Here is a 14009-nt window from a genome sequence, read left to right on the forward strand (position 1 = left end):
TTGTTGTTGTTCCCCCTGGCTTTCATGTGTTTCACTGATACCACCTGAGGCCGAGCGTGAACGACTGTGGAAGCGTCTGGGCAAAGTTGAAAGAACTGCATTGTAGGTGGACCGGGAGGATGACTGGTTCAAATGAACGACCAGGGAACAGAGGAGGTGGCCATAGACATAATCTATCACCCACCTACAATGCAGTTCTTTCAACTTTGCCCAGATGGTTCCACAGTCGTTCACGCTCGGCCTCAGGTGGTATCAGTTAAACATCACGACAAGGCTGTTCATGGTCCGAAACAAAAACCAGAGATCATCCTTCATTATAATGCAACTAAGAGCGGCGTACTGTAGATAACATGGATCATTTAGCCTGCATCTACTCTTGTAAACAAAAGATCAACAGGTGACCAGCTAAAGTGAAGAGGACACAGGGACGTTGTCACCTGTGCCCGCGCGAGTTTGACAGGAAGACACGCAAATTCTGCGATAAGTGCTCTAGGCCTGCTTGTCCAGCACACTCTGTCAATAGATCAAATGTACTGTGTGACAAATGCATATAACTGTATGATTTACACATGTCATTTGCAGAAATCTTGAACAATGTTTGCATCTGAAAGGTGTGATAATGCATGTTTTCCAATTATATTACGACATTGGAATTAAAATGGCGCTTACATCGCGGCAGTGAAAGGGTCGGCTAGACGGAATGTGCATTATATGACCAGTTCCCTCCGCTGCCCCCCCCACTGCTGCAGCCCCTTTAACTGCACTCTCTCACTGCATAAGCTGTGCATGCACCATGCAGTTAACTAATAAACGTATCTTAACTTTAGTTCATTGACTTTGAGCTTCGTACCATTGAATTATATATTCCAATGAATAGGGGTGTAATCTGAACCCCAAGGACCTGGAACGTAACTTTCTAACAAGGACCCATTGAGGGTTAAGTACACAACCACCTCCAAGAGGTGCCTACTGCCTGGGTCATTCCTACTATTCGGTGCCATTTGAGTCCCACTGACATAATATGGTATATTTTTTGTAAAATTGGGCTAATACTTATTTCTAACCCCTTTTCTTGTATGCTCAACACCTGCTAAGGTGTTCTACAAAGACTTTATAGAGTAACAACCTCCACATGCACCACATATCTCCACTGTATTGACCAGCTAAGGCCTCCTACAAAGACTGTATAAAGACCTTCACATACATCACTTATCCCTATTCATTCATTTTCTTCATCAGCTCCCCTCTGCTGCTCAGTGCAGCTACAAAATCCATTATAGAATCATAAAAGTAATAAAAACTTGAAATCTGTGAATAAGCCTGAGACAATAAGCCTGTCTCTTAAATGACAGTTACAGTATGTAACTGTAAACCTTTCTTCTGCACCTTCCCTGCATACTCAGCACACCCTCCCCCCCCCACTAATCATCAGCTAAAATCACTGAGTAATCCTGAATCCATCTGTTAGGGAGGAATGGGGCTGGGGAGAGTGGGGTAGCAAGATCACTTAATTCAGGGGTGCCCAATACGTTGATCGCGATATACTGGTTGATATCGATCTACTGGTCGATCACAGAGGTAGTGTGGGTAGATCTCATGGCGTAAAAAAATAGAGGATGGATGATAGCCTATCCTCCACCGGCACTATGACATTTGTCACTTGATTGACACACAGGGCAGCCAGTCTGACATCTGATCTTTTTTTGACACACGGGTCACCACACCACGCATGCGCGTTCAACCGCGCCAGCTGCTGCAAAACTCTAGCAAGCTACCGAGTCGCCTAGTTAGCCTCCAATTTATTTCTACTAAACTTAAGAAAGGGTATAAAAATGAATGAGGGAGCTGGACCAAGTAAGAAGCCAAAAACCTACCACTTCCATACGGAATGGGAGGAGGACTTTTTTCACAATGTCATATTTAAAGTGTTTTTGCCTCATCTGTCAGTCTACCATTGCTATTCTGAAGAAGAGAAATGTGGAGTGGCCCCTTTTTCGGACTGTTCATAAAAACTACTACATTAACTTCCCTCTGAAAAGCGAGCTGAGAAATTGAAAGGTGAAGGAACTAAAATCCCAGTTGTCTGGACAGCAGTAATTTTTCTCACAGCTGACCACAAAACTGAAGGCAGCCACCAACATATTGTAGATTAAATTCAAATTCAATTCAAAAATACTTTATTTATTCCAAAGGGAAATTAATAATAATAATAATAATAATAATAAATTGTAACTGCAATTAATGTGCAGTTAATGCACAGCAGCAATGGAGTCCATCCATCCATCCATCATCTGCCGCTTGTCCGGGGTTCGGGTCGCGGGGGCAGCAGCTTCAGGAGAGGCACCCAGACCTCCCTCTCCCCAGCTACCTCTACCAGCTCCTCGGGGGGGACACCGAGGCGTTCCCAGGCCAGCCGAGACATATAATCCCTCCAACGAGTCCTGGGTCTGCCCCGGGGCCTCCTCCCTATAGGACATGCACGGAAAACCTCTCCGGGTAGCCGCCCAGGAGGCATCCGCACCAGATGTCCAAACCACCTCAACTGGCTCCTTTCGACGTGAAGAAGCAGCGGTTCTACTCTGAGGCCCTCCCAGATATCCGAACTTCTCACCCTATCCCTAAGGGAAAGCCCAGACACCCTGCGGAGAAACCTCTTTTCGGCTGCCTGTATTCGCGATCTCGTTCTTTCGGTAATTACCCATAGCTCATGACCATAGGTGAGGGTAGGGACAAAGATGGACCAATAGATCGAGAGCTTTGCTTTTTGGCTCAGTTCCTTCTTAGCCACGACGGACCGGTTAAGCGCCTGCAAAACTGTAGACGCCACTCCGATTCGTCTATCCAGCTCCCGATCTCGCCTACCCTCACTCGTGAACAAGACCCCGAGATACTTAAACTCCTCCACTTGAGGCAGTACCTCTTCCCTGACCCGAAGAGGGCAAACCACCCGTTTCCGGCAATGGAGTCCATGGCATAAATTCAGTAGATCAACAATGATGGGAAATGAAGCATAGACTGTAACTGCTGGCCAATGCATTTAAATTGTCAGAAAGTAGGAAATACTACTATGATAGGATGACACCTATCATACTGTTGACATTACAGTAGAAATTTTCACCAAGTTAGGATAAAGGAAAAAGGGTAGATGAGAAACAGAATGGAAATGTGCTTGTATCTTTTTAGGAGAAATATCACCAATGTAGATCAGTCTGGTGCAGTGCCTGAGCCTGACTGAATGTATGGTTTGGGTCTGATGCTCTGAGTAGTTGGTAGAAATAGGTACCTTCCTACCTGATGTGGTAAGTTTAGATCTTACAAGTTAAAGTTTGTTTGTACTGGCTGTGTGAACATAGGCTGTGTTGCATATTTTTAACAACAGTGCTGAGTTGGGGAACTGCTGTATATAACAGTAGTAATATCATGCTTCGTCCTTTTCTAGGCTGTTCATTTAGACATGAGAAGGCCTGAATGTACTGAATGGCATTTATGAAACGGACTCCACCTGCTGGCCAATTTATTCAAACACTGAAATTGTTCTTGTCCCCCAGTGTTGGAGAGTAACTGTCACGCTATGAGGTGCGCGGAATGTAGGAATGGACGCAGGATGCCAGAAGTTGGGGCAAATAAGAGGTTTAATAGAGGCAGCAACGAAGGATCAGGCAACACAAGGGATGACATAACATGCAACAATGCAATGACCGGACTGGGGAAACAAACGGAAACGCGGACTAAATACAATGAACTAATGACAACAAATCAGGAACAGCTGGTAAACACGGGGAATCCACACAGGGTTAACGAGGGGGCGTGGCACACAGGAGGAGCGGACGATCGGGTCATGACAGAACCCCCCCCAAAGGCGTGCACTCTGGGCGCGCCTCAGGGGAGGCGACAGACGAGACGAGACGGGGACACGGGACCTGGAAAACAAGAGCAAAACACATCAACGGGGCACAGGGAACACGACAGACTCGCAGAATAGACTCAGAGATAGCAACTCAGACAACAACCGACAAACCACGGGAAACGCAGACAAACACAAAGACACCAACGACGGAAACATGGGACCCGCGGACACTAAAGGGGACAATGGAGGGACCACACCAAGGGGCACACAGGGACGAACAGGGGGGGTGGGCACAAATGGAGGACATACAGGAGGCACAAAGGAACCGAAAGGGGGACAAAGGCACAGAAGGACGAGGAGAAAATGTGGGGGCCACAAAGGGACTAGAGGACACTGAGGGACGAGGGGGAACCACAGGGGGCACAAAGGGACCAGAGGGGAGTAAAGGTACGGAGGGACACGGAAGAGACACAGGGGGCACAAAGGGACCAACCAAAGACGAAGGCACTGAAGGACGAAGGGGAAACATGGAGGGCATGAAGGGACCAGAGGGGAGCAATGGCATGGAGGGACGAGGAGCAAACATGGAGGGCACAAAAGAACTAGAAGGGAACGACGGTGACACAGGACGGGGAGTGAATACAGGGGCCAAGGGATCCAAGGGCAGGGGGCAATAGGGAGCAGAGGGGACCTTCAGTGGGTGTGACGTAGGGCAGGTTGGGGCAACAGGCCTCTGTGGGGCCGGAACAGGGACTGAGGGTGGCAAGGATGCGGGCAAAGGGGTTGGTGGAGGGAGCCAAGGGGAAAGCCGCGGGCGAGGGGCCCGCTGGCTGTCATGGGGACGCCGGCGGTCAGCCATGGCCGGCTGACCAGGTGCCCTGAGTGAGGCTGGGGCCAACCGCCGAGATGGAACCTGGGGGTGTGAAGGGGCACCAGGGAGTCTACCCCGCCGTCGGTGTCCCCTCCCTTTCCGGGAGACCGAGAGGCGGGAACCCGGCCGTGATCCACCTCGATGAGGTGCAGGTGGTTGGGGTGACCCCCTGGGGGGGTCCACAGGCACAGTCAGGGTGATCCCCGAGGAGTCCCACTCCAGCTCCTCCTCCCATTCCATTGTGGAGGAAGGAGCGGGGGTCAGGTTGTCAGGGACCACCTCGGGGACTGAGACTGAGGCCGAGGGAGCAGGGACCGGGGAGACTAACGCCGAGGGAGCAGGGACCGGGGAGACTGAGGCTGAGGAGCGTGGCACGGGTGGAGCCAGGGCCGGGACCTTGGGCGTGGGCGGAGCCAGGACCTCGGGCGTGGGCGGAGCCTGGGCCAGCTCCTCAGAAGTGGGCCCCAGAGCAGGAGCCGCGGAGGCGACGGGCGCCAGAGCAGGAGCCGCCGGAACTGCGAGGAGCTGAGCAGGGAGCTCAGAAGCCGCGGGGGATGCCGCAGGGGCCGCTGGAGCCGTGGGGGACGCCGCAGGGGCCGCTGGAGCCACGGGGAGCTGACTGGGGAGCTCAGGAGCTGTGCGGAGCTGAGCGGGGAGCTCAGGAGCCGTGGGGAGCTCAGGAGATGCGGCGAGCTGAGGGGGCTGCACAGTGGACTGGGTAGTAGCAGCAGGGGCCTTGGGGACCTGAGCGGGGACCACAGGAGTCACGGGGCGCACAGGAGTCACAGGGACCGCTGGGGGCTACACAGGAGACGCCAGGACCGGGACCTCGGGAGGTGCAGCAGCAGGGGCCACCTGGTGGTGCAGCAACCAGCAACCACCAACTCCGGGCCAGCAGGGGGCGCTGCTGCAACAGAAGTCACAGGTACCTCGCCGGCCGGTGCAGCAGCCGCTGGCTCAGGAGCTTCAGTGGGCGCTGCAGGCATCACAGGTACCTCGGGGAACGGAGCAGGGGCCTTGAGGAGCTGAGCAGGCAACACAGGGGCCACGGGGAACTGAGCAGGGCCAGCAGGAGGTGCCGCAGGAAATGCCACCACAGGTACCTCGAGGGGCAGTGTTGCAGGTGCCACAGGTACTTCGGGGGTCGGCGGAGCAGGAGGCACTGCCGGCACAGGAACCACAGGGGGCGCTGTAGCAGCAGGCGCCACAGGCACCTCGGGGGGCGCCGCAGGAGCAAGAGACACCGGTGCCTCGGGGGCCGCAGCAGGCGCCTCGGGGGCTGAAGCTGGAACCTCGGGGACCTCTGAGATCGCTGGAGCCTGAGTGGGGACCACTGGAGCTGCAGGAGCCTCAAAGGGCGGCAACGCAGCAGGGGCCACATCCTCCTCTGGAGGGGCCAGCTCCGACCGCAACCAGAGCAGCTTCCATAAGGTCCCCTCCGCCCTCTCCAACTGTTGAGGTGGAGCTGCTGGAGTGACGGCGGCGAACTTCCTCCGGAGCTGCTCCAGAAGCGTAACTGCCTCTGGGGAGTCCCTTACTGCAGGCTCACCTACCATCCGCCAGTATAGTCCCTGGAGGGTAAAAAACCTCCTAGCCATCTCCTGGCAGGGCCGTGGCTCAGGAACCGCGGGGGGCGCTGCCTGCATTTGAAACCACGAACCCGTGGGATAGAGTACTTAATGGCCCTGGCCCCTTTAAGGGCCAGGCGCGTCCCGGTGAAGGGAGAAGCAACTGCTGACGGCTCTGACAGCGAATCGGCGGGCAGACGGGCTTCACACACAGGCACGTCTGCAGCAGGCAGACATGCGTCATGCGTGAAGAGAGTGGTGTCTGCGGAGACCTCAGGCAACAGCAGGAAACCCGGGAAGGGCATCGGGCCCGCCCCCCCCATTTGTGACCTTTCCGCTTCTTGCGGTGGGCGGATACTGTGGGGGCAACGTGGCATTCCAGCTGTCCGGATGGCAGGAGAGGGAACCCTCCACAATCCAGGTACAACTGTCTAATCATTGCCTCCGTGGCCCCGCTTCTGAGCTGCGCTAGACTTCGCTGAACCTCTTCCACCTGGTGCGCGTCATCCGGCAGGGAGATCCCTTCTAGGATCTCGCGTGAACGGAAAGCAAGGGCTCTGGCGGCTGGGTTTTCTCTTACCTCTGGCTGCGTGAGCCAATAGAGTACCTCGTCCGTCAGTATGAGGTACTCTTCCTCTGTGAGATGAGGTGTCTTTTCAGGGAGTCCGGTCATTCTGTCACACTATGAGGCGCGCGGAACGTAGAAAAGGACGCAGGATACCAGAAGTTGGGGCAAACAAGGGGTTTAATAGAGGCAGCATGAAGGATCAGGCAACACAAGGGATGACATCACACGCAACAATGCAATGACCGGACTGGGGAAACAAACGGAAACGCGGACTAAATACAATGAACTAATGACAACAATCAGGAACAGCTGGTAAACACGGGTAATCCACACAGGGTTAACGAGGGGACGTGGCACACAGGAGGAGCGGACGATCGGGTCATGACAGTAAAGAGTTACATGTAACGGCGTTACGTAATTTAATTATAAAAAAAGTGATTGTAATCCGTTACAGTTACTAGCCCTACTATTACCCTAGGGTCGGCACCGACCCGTTTTCAAGTTTTAATGCATAAAAGTCCCACATACATTTTGTTTACTGCATCAAGGCTTTTTCTTTTTTTCTGAAACTTCCATTTAAACAAACAAAAAAATAATTAATTAATTTTAATTTCTCTAATCAAAAATTCACTGCCTGTGGTCTTAACGGGTCGGCCACGACCCAGTGTACAATAAAAGATTATAAAACAATAAATACTGGCTAAACTGAAGTTATAAACATACTCTCAGCTCACTCTGGCCCCACACAACTCTGTCAGGCAGCAGGCCTCTCCCATCCCCCGAGCTGTAGTCAGGGGCTTATCTCTTCACACCTCCCCCGAGTAAAAAAACAGAGACAGCCCTGCCAAAACTGGCCCAGACTAGTTCAGTTTGGTGATTGTGACTGGAGAGAAAGCACCTGTAATTTGCAGAGGTAAAAATGGCCAAATTCACAGCACTCCAAGCTATGGATCATATTTTAGCTGAAGGAGAAGTTACAGAGTGGCACAGTGACTCTGATGAGGTGGAGTCAGAGGAGGAAGACATTGTGGAGTGTCAGTCAGAAGACACAGACACAGAGTCTGAGGAGGAGATCACCTCTGAAGCTGTTTCCCCACCAGCTGAAGTACTACAGTCCAAGAATGGCAGCATCTCCTGGAGGTTAGTACCACCTGACGAGACTCGCAGGGCAGCTGGCAGGGCAGCTGCTGAAAATATCATCAAAATGACTCCTGGGGTCACAAGGTTTGCCATAACAAGGATAAGTGTAGGGCTGCAACTAACGATTATTTTGATAATCGATTACTTTTTCGATTAATCGGAGGGGGGGGGGGAAACAATTTGATTTCCAGCAATTTTTAATAACCCAGTCTGTTTTTGTACAAAAGTTGTTTCCAGCAACTCACATAAAAAACAAATGTATGCTACATTAAGAGTATACAAAAAAAATAAATAATTTGTAGCAGCTTAATCAACGTAATGAAATACACAAAATCTTGTTTTATAAAGTGCAACCAGCATGGTGCTTTAGATAATGTATTCAGTACTCCAGTTTTTTAATGTAAAAGCACAGACTACCGCTGCTGCTACTAAGAATATTATTAAATAATTGTCTAATGTTATTTAATGTTGATACACATATATGACAGGGGGAGAGAGCACGCCAGCGAGTCTGTCTGCATTTATTACGGACAAATAAAGTAAACATTTATTGCGAAGAAAAAGCCTTTTCCGCATCTTACGCTAAAAATTACTGAGCAACGCAAATAAGACGATTGGTGACAAAAAACCCGTGAACGGCAGGCGGCAAATTTTGTTTTAAAACGTGTCCGGTTGTTTCAGCATACTACAGTGATGAACTGTAAATAAGATAAATAACATAAGGCTATTTAGTTTGTTTAATAAAAGGACAAGATATAAACCTGTTCTATCGGAAAGGTAGCCTTAAATGACTTCTGTTGCGATCTGGAGCTATATAGAAAATGAAATTAAATAAAATTAACTTGGGGCGCCCCCCTAATAGAATGGTAGGGTAAACACGTTGTAGTATATGTAGCCGCATTTCTAGCCCCATAATAGCTGATTGTGTTGACAACCACGACTTCCCCTGCGTTCATTTAAACACATTTGCGTGTGTGAAGGGACGGGGCAGGTAACGCGGCCGGCAGTAACGCCATTGGTTGCAGTTATTAGTTATCCAATCCGACAGTAAACAGCTCATTAATAAGAATATTCTCAGAGTTATGGTCTCGAAATAAAATCCCGAGTCCATGACAAGAACGAGTACAAATACGGCTGATTCAAAGACAAGATCGAGACCTTCAAAAACTGGTCTTGAGTACTACAACATTTGATATTACTATAAATTTCTATCGTGAAGAAATGAAGCAGTGGTGTAGTGGTAACAAGAAATTTAAGGTGGGTAAACTATATGCACAGCAGTAAAAACGGTGGGTAACTATATCATTAACATTAGTGATCTTAAAAAAGGTGAGTAAAAGCTGTTTTTTAAATTTAAAAGGTGCGTAAATGGCGTTTATGTGCATTTACCTTTTTCTTTTATGGCATCCAGCTTAATGGTACTTTACTGCCACCGCGGCTTTGGTTAGCTTACTGCTCCCAAATTAGGAGGTCGCCACTGTACTTATGTGTATAATAACGTAGACCCAACTAATCGATTATTAAATTAGTTGACAACTATTTTAATAATCGATTTTAATCGATTAAATCGATTAGTTGTTGCAGCCCTAGATAAGTGACATCAAAACAAGTTTTGAACAGTTCATGCCATTATCGCTGAAAAAAATAATACTTGACATGACAAACCTAGAAGGACAAAAAGTCTACGGAGACACATGGATTGACTTTGACGAAGGATTCCTGGATGCTTATATTGGTATTCTTCTTCTTGCTGGAGTATACCGATCCAGCAATGAGGCCACAGCCAGTCTCTGGGACACAGCAACAGGTAGAAATATTTTTCGGGCCACGATGTCACTGAAGACCTTCCACATGATCTCGAGAGTCCTCAGGTTTGACAACCGAGACATGAGAGCAAGACGTGACAAGCTTGCTCCCATAAGGGATGTCTGGGAGAGATGGGTGCAGCGCCTGCCTTTGATGTTCAATCCAGGGCCAGAGGTTACCATAGATGAGCGTCTTCAAAATTTGCCTTTACAGACACAACCACTATTGTGTCATATTGTCCAAAAAAAAAAACTGTGTGAAACTCATGTCCACACTCCACAAGGACACTGCTGTGTCATCAGCAAAAGAAACCCATCATTATTTTGGATTACAATAAAAACAAAGAAGGGGTGGACAACCTGGACAAGCTGACTGCCAGCTATACATGCCAGCGCATGACCAGGAGATGGCCAGTGGTATTGTTCTACAATATCCTGGATGTGTCAGCCTACAACGCATTTGTGTTGTGGACCCAAATCCACCAAGGGTGGAATGCAAGCAAGAATCAAAGGCGAAGAATGTTTCTCAAAGAACTAGGGACACATTGTAAAGGGACACATTGAAAAAAGGGAACGGGTGCCCCGAGACCCAGCCGCTGCAGCTGTGGTCAGACAGCTGCAGACCTTGGCAAGCACTCCATCCACGTCAGCAGGAAAACGAAGAGCTTCAGCACCAGCATCCTCCTCAGCCAGCCCTGCCGCAGCCACAGACCCAGAGAGGCCGGTGGATTCCAAAAGAAAGCGATGTCAGGTCTGCCCAAGCAGCAAGGACAGAAAAACCAATGCAATGTGTGTCAAATGCCAAAAATATATTTGCAAAGAGCACACTAAAAATGTCACTTACTGTCCTACTTGCACATAGTGTAAACTACTAATTCTATTGGTTTGATTGTTTGTTTGATCTGCATTTTGTATTTTATTTTGTCTTACTTGTTTGGCTTTGTCTTTGTGATGTTCAACTTTTGGAAAAAAAAATACTTTTTTTGCCTACTTCTTGAAGTAAATATAAATGGGTCAAAACCGACCCTAACACCACAGATGTTACTAATATTAATAATATTGATATTGATAGTAATATTATTAAAATAAAAAATTGTAATTTTTTTTGTTTTCTCAGTTGTGTTCTAATACCCCTCAGTAATAGTCAGGTAACATATAAACCTTTGATTTATTTATATAATTCTCCTGAGGTTTATTTTACCATTTTTTCTTTTGGACTGGGCCGTTCTATTGACATCATACGTCTCGTCTTCAGAGGGCCACACCAAAAATTTTAAAACCAAATTTTAAAATCTTTTCATGGATAAGGAAGCCTAACAAGGTAACCAAGAGGTAAGGAAACAAACTGGATGATAAAAAAATGTTTGAGGGTTGAGGGAGGCTGATTTAGGACACGGGTCGGCGCCGACCCGACCAGCCACGCCCAAGATAAAAGATGGGTGGAAATACTAGGGAGATAGTAGGGCTAGAGAAAAAAAGTGTAATTAAATTACAGTTACTTATGGAAATATTCATGATTACAATTTTAGTTACATCATAAGATTGTATGCAAAACCTTGCTAATATCTTTAATAACAGTATTTTTTATTGCTTTTCGTGTTTTTCTTATGCAAAACATCCTCCTTAGCTATTTCCCTCCACAGCCGAAAGTTTGAAACTATTCTATGTTTCTGATTGGTTATACCTAAGGAAACATCTAGAGGTCAGTGCAGCTTATTGTAACTGCAAACAGTCATATTAAACAAGGCAGGGAAGACACGCCTACCTTCAGCGTGCCACACCATGCTTCTAAAGTGTAATACCCAGTACACACTGTGTGATTTCAGCAATCTTATAATATCATTACCGATCACACTGTGCGATACGGATCTAATAATCTTGGCTATGACAGATATGCAGACTACGATGACAACACCAACTCAATCATAAGATACGGCGAATAGGACAAAAAAACAAAATATAAACACCGACAGCATGCGTAAACACTGACAGCATTCGTAAACCCCACAATGAATCGTGAAGTGTGTACCGCGCTTTAAAGCCACACTGGCACTTCTGATCCCATTGACAGAAAATGTGCCGTCCTCCATCAATATGCTAATGTTATTGGTAATTTATGTTAGGTCTGATATTAGCACTCCCGACATGCTATGTCGTATTGAGTTTTGCAAATTCACTAACTAGCTAACCCCTGTGCAATGTAGCCTTACCACACTGCTAACCCATTTATGGTATGTTTGGTATATTTATTAAATTGATCAATTAAAATCATGTTAATTCATGTATTGAAAGGAGTTTGACAGTAGTCAGTGTTTAATACTGCTGTAAGGTAAACACTGCCAGGTTAGAAAATTTCAAAATGGTTAATGGTTCATTCATAATTTAGAAAAGTAATCAAAAAGTAATCAAATGTAATTAGTTACATTACTTTCATATATTAATACCCAGTACACACTGTGTGATTTCAGCAATCTTATAATATCATTACCGATCACACTGTGCGATATGGAATAATTAGTTACATTACTTTCATATATTAATTGTAATAGTTACACTACTATTACATTTTAAATAGAGTAACTTGTAATTGTAACAAATTACATTTCCAAAGTAATCTTCCCAACACTGTTGTCCCCACAGTCTGAAGTATCATTGTAGTCAGATCATTTTCTATGAGTCAAATGGCAGGAAAATGACAGGCAATTAAAAATCTGGAGTCTCTGGGAAATGTAGTTCTTTGAAGGTTTTTATGAGAAATAAGGACATTTTAGCTGAATTTGGTGGGTCTTAGACACATATGGACATTGGCTATAGCGCCCCCGTTTCACTGATCGGCACCAAAGTTGGGGGATCTGTCTGTGGTCCAGTGCTACATGAGTGGGTCAATTTTTGAGAGAATTGGCTGAAGCACGGCTGAGATTAAGCTGCTTGATTGAAATGAGCATGGAAATGGTGCAGGTTGGGTGTGGCTAGTGGTTATACTGTACAGGCAGGTCAAGTTTTTTTTTTTTTTTATAAATTATCGATAAGGGCAGTGTCCTTTTTGACCTGCTACCAGAATGAAGTAGGTGGGGTGTACATTATAAGAGTTATAGGAATATGTAATTTATTAAACATCATGAGGGAATGCAAACCAATTTTGTCATTGGACAGTACATATATCTTAATTTGGCATGACTCACAGAACTTGCAGTACAAAGGATTTTGACTAGTAATATGTCACTGCAACAGAAATGAGAAAAATGTCAGTTTCACTAGTTTTGCAGGTTCAGACACACATGTTACATTACTGTAGCGCCCCCTATTGACTGATCAGTGTCAAATTTTGACGGTCCCTCTCCAGTACCATCCTACAGGATATATTCAAGTTTGGTGATGATTGGCTGAGGTAGGCCTGAGATATACAGTAGCTGTCTGATTGAAATGGGCGTGGCACCCATATGGTCTGGGTATGGCTGGTGGCCGTACCTTACAGAAAATTTAGGATTTTTAAAATAATTATTTATAATGACTGTCTCCTGATTTAAATGATACCAGATTTACATAGGTTGGGCAAAAATCCTAGGATGAGTACGAAAAGTCCTGTTATCAGATCAAAGATTGTAAGATCAAAGATGGAGAACCAAGTTCTACATGTTAAGAACATAAGAACATAAGAAATTTACAAACGAGAGGAGGCCATTCGGCCCATCAAGCTCGTTTGGGGAGAACTTAGCTAATAGCTCAGAGTTGTTAAAATCTTATCTAGCTCTGATTTAAAGGAACCCATGGTTTTAGCTTCCATTACAATAGCAGGAAGACTATTCCATACTCTGACTACACACTGTGTAAAGAAGTGCTTTCTCAAATTTGTTTTAAAATGTTCTCCCGCTAATTTCCACTTATGGCCACGAGTTCTAGTATTTAGACTAATATTGAAATAGTCATTTGGCTGAACAGCATCCAGACCCGTTAGAATCTTATAGACCTGAATCATATCCCCCCTTAGTCTCCTTTGCTCAAGGCTGAACAGATTCAGTTCCGCTAACCTCTCCTCGTAAGACATTCCTCTAAGACCAGGAATCATTCTCGTAGCTCTTCGTTGCACCTTTTCTAAGGCAGCAATGTCCTTCTTGAGGTATGGTGACCAAACCTGCACACAGTATTCTAGGTGGGGTCTTACCAAGGAATTATATAAGTGTAACATCACCTCCCTTGACTTAAACTCCAC

This window comes from Paramormyrops kingsleyae, chromosome 5, assembly GCF_048594095.1.
Source record: "Paramormyrops kingsleyae isolate MSU_618 chromosome 5, PKINGS_0.4, whole genome shotgun sequence".
Lineage (NCBI taxonomy): Eukaryota > Metazoa > Chordata > Actinopteri > Osteoglossiformes > Mormyridae > Paramormyrops > Paramormyrops kingsleyae.